Consider the following 13,892-nt stretch of genomic DNA (forward strand, 5'->3'; position numbering starts at 1 on the left):
GAAATGCGTAAGAAGTGGGCAGTTTAACCATCTGTGGAAACCAGGATTTAGTTTCTGGATCTAATTTAATCCCAAAAATGTATGCTTTTGTCCAGGGGAATGGTATTCCTTTTCAGCAAAAAAATGTTCTAAAGTCAGAATTCACACTCATCCCTAGAGGTATTGAAGGTAAATGACCCATGTCTGCTGGAGATGCTTAGATGTAAGTATTCCACATTAGCATGCAAACAGCATGAAACTCGGAACTCAGCCAGATTCAGAGGCTAAATTTGCTTGGCTCAGATCCAAGTTACATGCAAAGCCAGAATCTTTGCATTTCAAAGATCATGTCTCATACTGATTATATTTTGATAGTTGATCTGCCACCTTGCACCAACAGATAGAAGCTGGATTCACACTGCCCGCTTGTGATGCTGCCACTGTGTAATATTTACTTAGAAGCAACCTTCTTCAGTGGCTTCTTCTCCTGGATCCCTTTCGTTCCAGGTGCGGAAGTTGAACTGGTGTTCAGCTGGTGTTCAGCATAAAGCAGCTGAACTGAAATGCAATGGCCCTGCCCCCTCACCCAGGCCCAGATTTACATCACAGGAGCCTATAGGCACTGATGTCCTGGCACCCTAGACGTTGCCCTTCACAAACCTACAAACCCCCACCAAATCACACCAGAAGTGTGCTGTCTGTCCCAGCTGTCACTTCTCCCTTACTTCCCTTGCCCAACGTAGGTAGCCACAGGTACCCCTTAGTACTAGGTAACTAGAGGTAACCTCACTATTAAGCAGCTAGAGGTGATCTAAAGTATAAGGTAGTTAAAGAGGCCTCCAGTTGAAGGTCAATCTCGTCAGTAGAGTGGTGAGAGTCAGGTGAGTAACCTCCCATGTATGTTCCACTCAGAACTCTGCATAGGGATTGAGAGATGGAGGCACTTGAGGAGGGGAGTGAGAAGCCATTTCATCATCAGGCGCCTGTAGGCAAGTGCCTTATGGTAAATCTGGCCCTGTCCTCACCTAACATGATCATACTACCTACCAACCATTTTCCCCCACCCCCATTGTAGGCCAGTGTTGGACTGGTCAATACTAGCAGTGCTGTATTTCGCTTTGTTTTTAGTTTCTTTTTTTTATTCAGCAGAGCTTTAAAGTCTTCACTGTGGGTTCACACAAGCGACTGAAATGTTACTTATAATAACATTTCCTGGTCTACCACCTTCCACCATGAGATATTAAAGCAAATCTGTGGGGTGAAAAAAGTAGTTTCTTACCTCAGTAGAGGGAAGCCTCTGGATAAATCAGAGGCTACTCCGATCCTCATCCCAACCACCTATGCTTGTTGGGACTCTTCTTTTTCTTTACTCGCCCATGTTTCAGTTCATGTTTGAGCGTGGCAGCACTGCGCAGGCACAAGTACACCCGGCACCAGTGCAGTAGCACACAAGCTGCTCTTGCATGGAGGAAGAAGCAATGCAGGAGCAGCTCTGTGCCATTGCACAGGCCGGAATGTGGCCGCTAGAAGATTTTCAACAAGCTCTTGTCAGATATGTTCAGAGGATCCCAGCGCTGGATCGGTGCAGTGGAGGAGGATGGGGGAAGCCTCTATATTATCCAGAAACTTCCCTTTACTAAGGTAAATGTCTAACTTTTTTCCTCACAGGTACCCTTTAAACAAGATTTTAGCAGGAACCTGATCTGATATCGATCATGCCACTATAAGCATTAGATGTATATTATCTACGGCAGGGGTGATGGGGCCACACAGCAAAACTTTGATGGGGCCCACCAATATTTTACACCAACCCCTTGTGACCCTTATGCCTAATACACACGATGAGATTTTCTAGCAGATTTACTGCCAAATTGATTATATCCAACATGTACAATCTGATTTCCGATCGATTTTCCGTTCACTTCTATGAAAAATCTTACGAAATCAGGCAATAATCGATCTGGCAGTAAATCTGCCAGAAAAACTCATCATGTGTATTAGGCATTACAGGTTGGGGGCTCATCTCACAAGGGTCATAAAACAAGTGTAGGCATTGTAATCTTCACACCCATAACAAGTGTAGCCACAAATACACCTGATCTGAACAATGGTCCCCTATATCAGAAGGAGGGAAGTAGTAGTTTGGGCCTCCTTACAGCTGCTCTTGTCCCCAAGTCGTTCCAAAGACAAGTGCATCCATACTGATTATCAGTAGGAATGTATAAAACTGAAATTAATTTTTCCACTTCAGATTACCTTTAAAGAGTAACTGTTAGGCATAATATGTTAAATCTATTCTCTATTTTAGCCTATTACATACACAAAAAGGATTGTAATAAGGCAATGCAAAAAGTTAAAATCCTTCTTACTTTTTTTCCTAGGAGGTTTTTCTCTTCCCATGCCTGCAGGACGCAAGGTCGCAGAACAGAAATGACAGGCAGGCTGATTGGCTAAAGCCTCTGTCAATCACCGCTCTGCTCTGTGATTGGCCGCCTGCTCACCCCTTGTCTGCGGCGGTGTAGCCGCTGTAAGAGCGCACGGAGGGGGGCCAGAGGCTATCTCCTCTCACTGTCCTCTGCCTCCCTCCTCCAGTGTGATGTCCGCGCCCCCCTTCTGCCGCCCGCCGCCGCCGCATTATCCTTTTTCCCCGCACAGAACTTTGGGGAAGGATAAAGGCAGCGCACAGACTCCAGGAATAATGTTCCCAGGCGCTGCAGTTCCCCCCCATACTCTCTGCACTGCCGCCGGGGGTAGTGCAGAAAGTATAGGGGGGAACTGCAGCGCTTGGATCTATTGTTAGGCGAGTCTTTGCCAGCTGCAGCTTTTCCTCCCCGCTGTGCTGAGGATAAGTGTGGGGAGGAGGGGGGTGCGGGGAGGGGGAAGAATATACCCGGAGGAATCAAGATGGCCCCTGCCATGAAAAGGATGACCCTTTATTTGTACTATCAAATTATATTGAAGGAAACCGAGGACAGTGCAATACATCTGTTATGTAAGTAGAGGAAGTATTTATCTACTTACATATGTGTTTTCTTTGATGGGCATGTTTTTGCTAATGGTGCCTCTTTAAAGCTAACCCAACTTTTGTTTCTCTTGCTACCTGATACAGGGGCTAGTCGGATCAGGTAGCATCAATTACTGCCGCACCCTGACACTCCTACGTCTCACAATTGCTTATTTTCCCCCCAAAAAAAACAAACAAACATGGCCACTGCAGCTCTGTGCTCTGTGTGTCTCAACACAGAGCAGGGAGGTGGGGAGAGGTAGAGCTGCCCAATCAAACCTGGAGAAGGGGCGGTTTCTAACGCTAGAGCAGGTGTTCTGCACACGTGCCTCTTCTGCAAGGAATGCCCTTGCTCCTGCTAGCTGCCTCCAGTTTCGGGGTGCGATAGCACAGCCTTTGTGTTGCATCTGAACACCCCCCCCCCCCCCCCTACCCTTACCACACGCTACCTCGGGTTACACAATAAGCCACCAGAAAGCAAGAAAATATTAAAGAATTTTGACAATACATTTTCACCTACATCTTGGTATTGTTTCAGTTGCATAGTGCTGAAAAGTTATTTAAAACAGGAGGTTAAAAATTATCTCCTAGGAGAAAACTAGAGGTAGCCATACATCTAGTGATGATGGGCAGATTCAACCAAGACACAAATCTCTAATTGAATCTGATAAGAGGGAGATCTGTCAGCTGTCCATACACCACATGCTGAAACCGATCCGGAATGCCTTGTGACACCGCATCGCCATCCCGACGCTGCCCCCCAATGTTAAAGGTCCTTCCCGGTGCCCTGTGCAAGGGATACATTACCTGTCTGCGGCCTCCGCTGGCTACGGGCGCACTCTGTTATTCAAACACGTGTGCCACGTGGTTGCCTAGTAACATGGCTGCATGTATGACGTCTGATGTCACACGGGCTCCCTTACTAGGAAACCACATGGCGCGCTGGTATGGAGCAAGGAGTGCGCACGGAGCTAGCGTAGGGACAAGCGGAAGCCACAGACAAGTAATGTATACCATGCTGTGGGCCCCGGGGGGACATTTAACATTGTGGGGGGAGCACCACGGTTTTCATCGCATTTGTTGATCGTCCCGAAATGGCACACCACTCTGACCGAGCCTGATCGAGCAAGTCGGCCCAACATCTTGCAGCATGTGCGATCGACAATGCGACCAATTTTTATCCCGAAATTGGTCGCATTATCGGTCGGGCATGCACTTGGCGGCACCGATTTTCATCCAATTCGATTATTATAATCGATCGAACGCCAAGTCGCCTGATGTATAGCTAACTTTAGAAGAAAAAAACTTTAATCGAATAAGGGGCATAGTGAGTGAGCGAGATAAAGTCAGTTTTGTGCAAAACAAATATTTATTTAAAAAATATTCCCAATAATTGTAACTTTTTTTGTTTTCGTGTATTAGCGGCTATTATTGGCACTTCTGCTGAAGCCTTTCTGTCATTTAGGCTCCGGGAACCTGTAATGGAAATGTCTCGGGAAGCCATCAGGAAGAAGGATTTTCGCCTCTGTGGCAGGCCAGTCCGCCCACATAAAAGGTAAGTGAAGCACAGTATTTAAACCCAGGCTGTGTGCCAGTTACTGCCGCTAATGAGCCTGTCCTGCCAGCTGTGTGTTTAGCCGTGGAACAGAAAGTCATTAATATTTTAATATAGATGATCGCAGTATGAACATCTAAGCGTTCTACAGTGGGAATAATTACTGTTTCATATTAACTCAGACCCAAGGAAACACCACGTTGGTATTTTAGAAATTAAACACAGCGTGCTCTATGTAAACACAAACAGAGTGTTCATTTGAAGTTATGCAGATATGCCAAGGCGAGGGCTTCGGGCTGGTAGACAGCCATGCTAATTGTCTGCGGCATTTACAAAAAAACATACATTTTTAAATACTGAATACAATCCCCTTTTGTAGGCAGAGGACTCCACTGATTGGGGAAGTGGAGCAAAGTGCTTTGATTCCTATCTGCAGTTTATACAGATTTCAGAAAGCTCATTTCTTCAACAATAGCCACTTAGCTGCCAAGCAGGTGGATAAGCTGTGTCCATTGCTCTGCCTTCAATTATCTTAGAGTTCAAACGCCATTCATTGGAAACAATTTACTAACCGCTAAATGGACATCACAACGTGTAACAGATTGTGACCTATTTTCTATTCACATTGAAGTTTTTTTTTTTTCTTTGTATTTAAAGAACCATGCGAAGTGACAATTGTACATTTATAACTACTGGGCTGTCATTAGAAATCTCTGTCTCCTGTAAAAAAAAAAAAATCTAATGTGAGCGCATACTTACATTGTAGTGCAGCATTGTAGTACATTGTAGAGCGCATACTTACATTGTAGTGCAGCATTGTAGTACATTGTAGAGCGCATACTTACATTGTAGTGCAGCATTGTAGTACATTGTAGAGCGCATACTTACATTGTAGTGCAGCATTGTAGTACATTGTAGAGCGCATACTTACATTGTAGTGCAGCATTGTAGTACATTGTAGAGCGCATACTTACATTGTAGTGCAGCATTGTAGTACATTGTAGAGCGCATACTTACATTGTAGTGCAGCATTGTAGTACATTGTAGAGCGCATACTTACATTGTAGTGCAGCATTGTAGTACATTGTAGAGCGCATACTTACATTGTAGTGCAGCATTGTAGTACATTGTAGAGCGCATACTTACATTGTAGTGCAGCATTGTAGTACATTGTAGAGCGCATACTTACATTGTATAGCTGAAAAAACTGACAGATTCCGGCACTCCTCATAGAATCCTCTTTTATTGAAGCCACAAAGCACAGGTACAAACGAAAGCCCCTACTTACCGCATACTTACAGTAGCGTTCCTACAATAGGGCGCAGGGGGGCGTGGTGCACCGGGTGACAGCCAGCCAGGGGGGTGTCGCCACGACCCCCCATGCAGCCGCAGCAGGGGAAGAGCAGCGCTGGAAGGAGGGGTGACAGGGATAGCGGCTGGGTCGCTGGGTCGCCGTCACATGCCTCTTCTCCGCCTCCAATGCTGTGACACGCATTGGAGGCGGAGAAGAGGCACGTGACGGCGACAGAGCGCTCCAGCTGCTGGAACGCAGCCAGACGTAAAGTGAGTAGTCTCTGCACGCCCGCCCGCCCTTACTCTAAGTTGCCCGCTGCCCCCGCTGTCATTTGGAGGGGAAGAGAGGCGAAAGGAGGGGACCCAGGTGAGGGAGGGGGGGATCTTTCCCCCCTCCCCGCCGCTATCCCTGTCACCCCTCCTTCCAGCGCTGCTTCCCCCCTCCTGGAGCAGCTATACTGGGGGCAACTAAACTAGCTATACTGGGGGCATCTATACTAGCTATACTGGGGGCATCTATACTGGGGGCAGCTATACTGGGGGCAACTAAACTAGCTATTCTGGGGGCAGCTATACTGGGGGCATCTATACTGGGGGCATCTATACTGGGGGCAACTATACTAGCTATACTGGGGGCAACTAAACTAGCTATACTGGGGGCAACTAAACTAGCTATACTGGGGGCATCTATACTAGCTATACTGGGGGCAGCTATACTAGCTATACTGGGGGCATCTATACTAGCTATACTGGGGCAACTACACTAGCTATACTTGGGGCAACTATACTAGCTATACTTGGGGCAACTATACTAGCTATACTGGGGCAACTATACTAGCTATACTGGGGCGTCTATACTAGCTATACTGGGGGCATCTATACTAGCTATACTGGGGCAACTAAACTAGCTATACTGGGGGCATCTATACTAGCTATACTGGGGCAACTAAACTAGCTATACTGGGGGCATCTATACTAGCTATACTGGGGCAACTAAACTAGCTATACTGGGGGCAACTAAACTAGCTATACTGGGGGCATCTATACTAGCTATACTGGGGGCAGCTATACTAGCTATACTGGGGGCATCTATACTAGCTATACTGGGGCAACTATACTAGCTATACTGGGGGCAACTGTACTAGCTATACTGGGGCAACTATACTAGCTATACTGGGGCAGCTATACTGGGGGAATCTATACTAGCTATACTGGGGCGTCTATACTAGCTATACTGGGGCAACTATACTGGGGGCATCTATACTAGCTATACTGGGGCAACTAAACTAGCTATACTGGGGGCATCTATACTAGCTATACTGGGGCAACTAAACTAGCTATACTGGGGGCAACTATACTAGCTATACTGGGGCAGCTCTGGAGGCAACTATACTATCTATACTGGGGGCAGCTATACTAGCTATACTGGGGGCAGCTATACTAGCTATACTGGGGGCAGCTATACTAGCTATACTGGGGGCAACTATACTAGCTATACTGGGGGCAGCTATACTGGGGGCAACTATACTGGGGACAACTATACTGGGGGCAACTATACTAGCTATACTGGGGCAACTATACTGGGGGCAACTAAACTAGCTATACTGGGGGCAACTAAACTAGCTATACTGGGGGCAACTATACTATCTATACTGGGGCAGCTCTGGGGGCAACTATACTATCTATACTGGGGGCAACTATACTGGGGGCAACTATACTAGCTTCACTGGGGCAGCTATACTGGGGGCAACTGTACTAGCTATACTGGGGGCAACTATACTAGCTAATACTTTAAATTACAGTTAGCTCCGCCCTCATGCGGTCATGACCACGCCCAATTTTTTTGCCGGTTGTGGCCACGCCCATTTTTTTAAGGGGGGGGGTGTCTTTTAATGCCCAGCACCAGGTGCCAAATGCCCTAGGTACACCACTGCATACTTACATTGTAGTGGACCAGAAGTCATGTAAGTCTATGGTGACACGCATGTTTTAAAACAAATCGCCACAGTTTTCTGTGTCGCACATGCTCGGAAGCATATTTTAGCAATACGCTTCTGCACGTCTTTGATTGGCCAACAGGAAGTGAGCTTCCTGCTTGGCCGGCTGCCAGATGTGGATTACGGCGTACTAACGCAGTAAACCCCGGAGGCCTGTTTTTGGCGGTGCAATCCCCAGACCACACCGCAACGCTACCTCCAATCTGCAGTCTGAAACTGGTCTTGGAGAAAACCTAAACCGAGTAACATTGTTTAAAATAAACACAGGATGTACCTGCAAATGAATATTACATACTTACCTTGCCATCAGTTCCTTTCAGAAGCTCACCATTTTCTTTCAACGATGATCCCTTGCAGTTCTGACAAGATTTTGTCAGAACTGAATAATATCAGTTGCTGGTAGTTCTATATCAGTTGCTATCAGTTATAACTGAAAGGACAACTGATGCAAAGTAATGTCCATGTTTCCCTATGGCTCAAGTGGGCGATATTACAGTCTAACAGAATGCTGACCTGGAAGCTGTTACGGGGTCATTACCATTTTCAAAATGGAGGACGGAGAATTTCATCAATCACAGTGGACAAACAGGACACAGGAGAGGAGAAAGAGGTTGAGGAGTAGGCTACACAAGAGGTAAGTATGACCTCTGTATGTTTATTTTGACCTTTCATTTTCAGTTCTGGTTTGCTTTAAGAAAAACTCATTTGTTTCAGTCGGGGTTCCTTTTGTTGCATTAAATCAGACCTGAACTCTTGCACAGCATACAATGAGAAATCTTTATTCCACAAATAGTTACTGAAAAAATCCACTGCTCTGTGTTTCTGTGTTGTTTAAAGAGACACAGAGATGAATAAAAATCCTGTTTTTTACTTACCCGGGGCTTCCTCCAGCCCCATAAGCATGGCTGTGTCCCTCGCCGTCATCACGCGTGCCTCCTGCGGTCCGCCCCCGGAATCCTCCGTTCAGCCGCAATCAAACCCTGGTAGACGGCTCAGTCTGACTGAGTGATGTCAGCCGGGGCCTTCTGCACTTGCGCAGAAGGTCAGCGCATGCGGAGCAGGCCCACTGCTAACGTCACACAGCCGCTTACAGAAGCAGATTGCGGCTGAACGGCGGTGGTGAAGAGGATGGCAAAAGACGCATCCGTGCTTATGGGGCTGGAGGAAGCCCCGGGTAAGTAAAAAAACAGGCTTTTTATTCATCTCTGGGTCACTTTAACCAGATCAAAGTGTCTAATTAATCTCGCCTCATACAGTAAACACTAAAGGCTCATACACACATCAGACCATAGTCTTTGGAAAATGAAAGATCACATACCCCCTTGCATGTAGTATGAGAGCCATACCTACACAGTCTATTCTATGGAGCTGAACTCCACATCAGACAGAAATCTTTGCAAGATGCTGCACACAAAGATGCTGTAGACATTCAACAGATCAGTATCTGCAAAAGATCTGTTCCTACAAAAGATCAGTTCCTGCAAAATGTATTCATAGTCTATGATATCTGCAGATCCTCATACACACCTTGTTTAACAGACATTCATCTGCAGATCAGATCCACCAGGATGGATTTTCAGATCTGCAGATGATTGTCTGATCTGCAGATGAATGTCAGTTAAACAAGGTGTGTATGAGGATCTGCAGATCTTATAGACTATGAATGCAATTTGCAGGAACGGATCTTTGGCAGGAACAGATCTTTTGCAGATACTGATCTTTTGTGTCTGTACAGCATCTGTGTGGGCAGCATCTTGCAAAGATTTTTTTCTGATGGGGAGTTCAGCTCCATAGAAAAGACTGTGAAGGTGTGGCTCTCATACTACATGAAGGGTGGTAAGATTGGTCTGTGATCTTTCATTTTCCAAAGACTATGGTCTGATGTGTGTATGAGCCTTTAGGCTTAAAGAGACTCTGAAGCGAGAATAAAACTCACTTCAGAGCTTATATTCAGCAGGGGCATGTGTGCCCCTGCTAAAACGCTGATTATCACGCGGCTAAACGGGGGTCCCGTACCTCCCAAATCCCCTCGTGGAGTCCCGGGGATCTCTTCCTGGTGAGGCAGGGCTAATGGCCGCAGCCCTGCCTCCATGCGCGTCTATCAGCGCGTATCTCCGCCTCTCCCCCGCCCCTCTCAGTCTTCCTTCGCTGAGAGGGGCGGGGGAGAGGCGGAGATGCGCCCCTGATAGACGCGCTGAGAGGCAGGGCTGCATCCGTTAGCCCTGCCTCAACAGCAGCAAAATCTACGACCAAGTTGGTCGTGGATTTTGCAGGGGGGGATTTGGGAGGTAAGGGACCCCCGTTTAGCCACGGGATAGCGGCGTTTTAGCAGGGGCACACATGCCCCTGCTGAATATAAGCTCTGAAGCGAGATTTATTCCCGCTTCAGTGTCTCTTTAAAGCAAACCTGAAGCTAAAATAAACTTGTGATATAATGAATTGTATGTGTAGTACAGCTAAGAAATATAACATTAGTAGCAAAGAAAAAAGTATCATGTTGTTTCCCAGTACAGAAAGAGTTAAAAAAAACCTTCAGTTTTATCTATGCAGAAGAGCTTCTCTGAGCTATTTGACCCACTGGTTCAAATACAGTCCGGTTTTCTGAAGCACTTAAACAGCAAAGAAACAGTGAGAGACAGCTTGAGATAAGGTTTTACTGTGGGTAAGTTCAAAGGGTCATTCATTCTGCTTTCTTTCATAGCTTAAAAGACCATGTGGTTTTAAAACTACAACTGTGACAGAATGAAACAGTTATAAATAAAGCTTTATAACTGAAAATAGAAATATGAGACGCTTTTCTTTGAATGTTCCATTCATTATCCATATTACACATACAATGATTATAAGTTTTTTTTTTTTTGTTTTTTTTTGCTTTAACCAATTCAGTGCTCCCTGCAAAGTGAAACTAACGTGTAAACTTCATTTTTTATAGGATTTCCATATATTAATGAATAAATATTTTTGCCCATAAAGGTTGTTACAGCAGAGAGGAAATTCTGAGTTTATTTCAACTTGAATTAATAGGAAATGTTTTTCAGCTTGCTTACTTTGCTTTTAGGTGCATATAAGACACAGGCATTTAAATGTGTTTCTAACTGAAGCTGGGAGATAGTAGCGTCTAAAACCTACTACACACGTTACATAATTGTCATGATCAATCGGCCACCAAAATCACTTGATGTATGGTCACCTTTACGGTGATAATAACATGAGACAGCAGGACATTTCTATATACTAATGCTGCTACAAGTACAATGAATTCTCTTCTAGCTAGTTTATGTCCACTTCAGATTTGCATTTATGCCTCATTACAGTTCTGTAGGTGACAGTCATGCAGCAGTGGCTATTTTGGCTTGTGCTTGGGAACCCGGGGCGTGTGTCTAACAAACCACAGAGACTACAGGGGGAAACAAAGCCAAGTTGTCATGCCAGACAGGGAAAGTTCCAGTAACACACTGCAAACATTGTATGTGGAAATTCTTTCACATAAGATTAGACTTTAGCTTTTGCTTCCTGGAGAATGGAGCCCGGTGAGGCTGCAGCTGCTGAAAGGAGGAATTGCTGCATGCCTTCCTCCTCTAAACCATATTTGGGAAAATTGCCAGCTGCAGAATGGAAACCCTGTGTCTGGAGCCGAGCCGAGCCCTCGTCCCAGGAGACTGCGTTCTCTATTACATACACTTAAAGGAAAACGCTGCTGTCCATAGAAAATCACTACAACATAAATGATGGCGATACAAACCTGCTGGTTAAAGAAGAACTCCAGAATGCATTAAAGCCTATCTACAGGCACAAGTCTAAAAATATCACAGTGGTCAGACGATACCCTGTTTTGTGTGACATGAGTACTCTGTACCGGGGGCGCAGGGAAGTTTCTAGGCTAAATTGCACCCAGGGCAAGAGTGTAAAAATTGCCCCCCCCCCGCCCCCCCATGGACTTGCAAACCCTTACTCTTTAAGGACAGTCACACAGCCACAGGTCACAAGTAGATCTGCCTACTTACTAGTGACCAGCTGCTCATCCGGGAGGAAGCAGGGCCCAGGAAAACACACAGACGAAGAGAGCCCAGAAAGCCAACTCCTCCATGGGCACCGGGCACTGACGGCCTGCAGTATCGCTACAGGACATCCGGTGTCATCACGCGGTGGTGACATGATGATGACTTGCCGTCGGATGCAGGCAGCCCAGGTGGAGTCAAGAAAGGTGATTGTGGTGGTAATCGTCTTTCTTCTTCCATGTGGCTGCACTGCACGTAACCAGCTCCCTTGCAATTATGTCCTTCTGCCTGCACCCCACTTCTTCTACAGTTGCCCTGCCCGCACTGCCCATGAAACGGCCCTGCTGGGGCGTAACTACAGCGGAGCAGCCCTGCGACTACAGGAGGGCCCAGAGGTGTGGGGGACCCTAACTACTAACTTTCCCTCCCTCCAGTGCTCTAGATAAGGTGTTTTTGTAGCTACACATGTTATCAGCAACAAAACATTTGTAAAGCGCTTTTCTCCCATAGGACCCAAAGCGCATAATCTTGTCTCAAATCAGTACATAGTGATGTGTACAGGGGAAAAGGTTATGCGATCATAATGTCAGGCTAAACAGGTGGCTATTCAGTTTTGATTTAAACATGTCCAGGGTTGGAGCTGTCTTGATTAAGTTTGGCAAGGCATTCCTCAGGTTAGGGACAGCATGACAGAATGCTCAGGCTCCAAAGTTGTAGTTGAACTCTGGGGGTTGTCAAGTTATTGGATCCCTTTGATCTGAGGTTGTGGGAGGTGTGAGGCAGTTGCAACAAATCCTTCAGGTATCCAGGACCTAGGTTGTGTAGGCATTTGAGGACGGTTTCACTCTGCTAACTGGTGTTTTGGTACAGTGCCAGGGTCGCACTGGCAAAAATAACAGCCTTCGGGGATTACCGTGTTCATTCGTGATAATCCCCGTCTGGCAGTAGGCCAGGCAGGAAGTGAGGCTCTCTAGCTTTTTCACTGTGGCCAAAGAAAGGAGTTGCGTGTATTGGTAAAAGCCGCTAGTTCTGCGCATGTGTGTCGCAACGCTAGTGCAAAATTTGTCTAAAATTTCCACATCACCATAGACTTACACGACTTTCGGTCCTCCGCACGTCGATGCGCGAATCGACGGTAACGTAGGTATGCGCACTTGTTAGGGAATGCGCAAAAACATCACTTCCGTCTCATCACACCGCGTCCGTATGAAAAGCCCCATAGACTCTCCTTGGCGTAGCGTTGGCCTGCTGTGAAACCAGGTCAACACAACGCGTCAGTGTGAAAGGGCCCTTAATGTTAACGTGCCAATTTTAAAAAGGATTCTCTTTTCTATGGGTAACCAGAGTAGTGAGCAAAGGATTGCTGTTATGTGGCAATGTTAAAGGGATACTGTAGGGGGGTCGGGGGAAAATGAGCTGAACTTACCCGGGGCTTCTAAAGGTCCCCCGCAGACATCCTGTGTTCGGCGCAGCCACTCACCGATGTTCCGGCCCCGCCTCCAGTTCACTTCTGGAATTTCTAACTTTAAAGTCAGAAAACCACTGCGCCTGCACGCCCGTGTCCTCGCTCCCGCTGATGTCACCAGGAGTGTACTGCGCAGACACAGACCATACTGGGCCTGCGCTGTGCGCTCTTGATGTCATCAGTGGGATCGAGGACACGGCAACGCAGGCACAGTGGTTTTCAGACTTTAAAGTCTGAAATACCAGAAGTGAACCGGAGGCGGGGCCGGAGCATCGGTGAGTGGCTGCGCGGGCACAGGATGTCTGCGGGGGACCATTAGAAGCCCCGGGTAAGTTCAACTCATTTTCCCCTGACCCCCCTACAGTTTCCCTTTAAGGTGGTCACTAATGGTCCAATTTCTAGTGAAAAAATCATTTAAGCGATTAGAAATTCTGATTGGATTGGTTGTAAATAATCTCCATTGATGGGCACAATCGATTACTAACAGTTATAAAAAAAATAGTTGTCCGACTGGATTTTGGTCAAACCAAAATTTAAATTTTCTTGTTGGTTGTGATAGATAGGAAGATTTTTCTTCCAGTCAGAGTTATCTGATCGATCG

The 13,892-nt window shown here is 46.4% G+C and overlaps 1 long non-coding RNA gene across 5 annotated transcripts in view; it reads left to right on the forward strand.

The window, feature by feature from the left end:
- The window catches only part of LOC137524431 (uncharacterized), a 72,283-nt gene that overhangs the window by 3,612 nt on the left and 54,779 nt on the right, over positions 1 to 13,892 (forward strand). For all 5 annotated transcript variants that reach the window (XR_011022684.1, XR_011022680.1, XR_011022682.1 and 2 more), the window contains exon 2: positions 4,449 to 4,538. This is a non-coding gene — a long non-coding RNA (uncharacterized lncRNA). The remainder of the gene's footprint in view (positions 1 to 4,448; positions 4,539 to 13,892) is intronic.

Source organism: Hyperolius riggenbachi, chromosome 7 (assembly GCF_040937935.1).
Source record: "Hyperolius riggenbachi isolate aHypRig1 chromosome 7, aHypRig1.pri, whole genome shotgun sequence".
Taxonomy (NCBI): Eukaryota; Metazoa; Chordata; class Amphibia; order Anura; family Hyperoliidae; genus Hyperolius; species Hyperolius riggenbachi.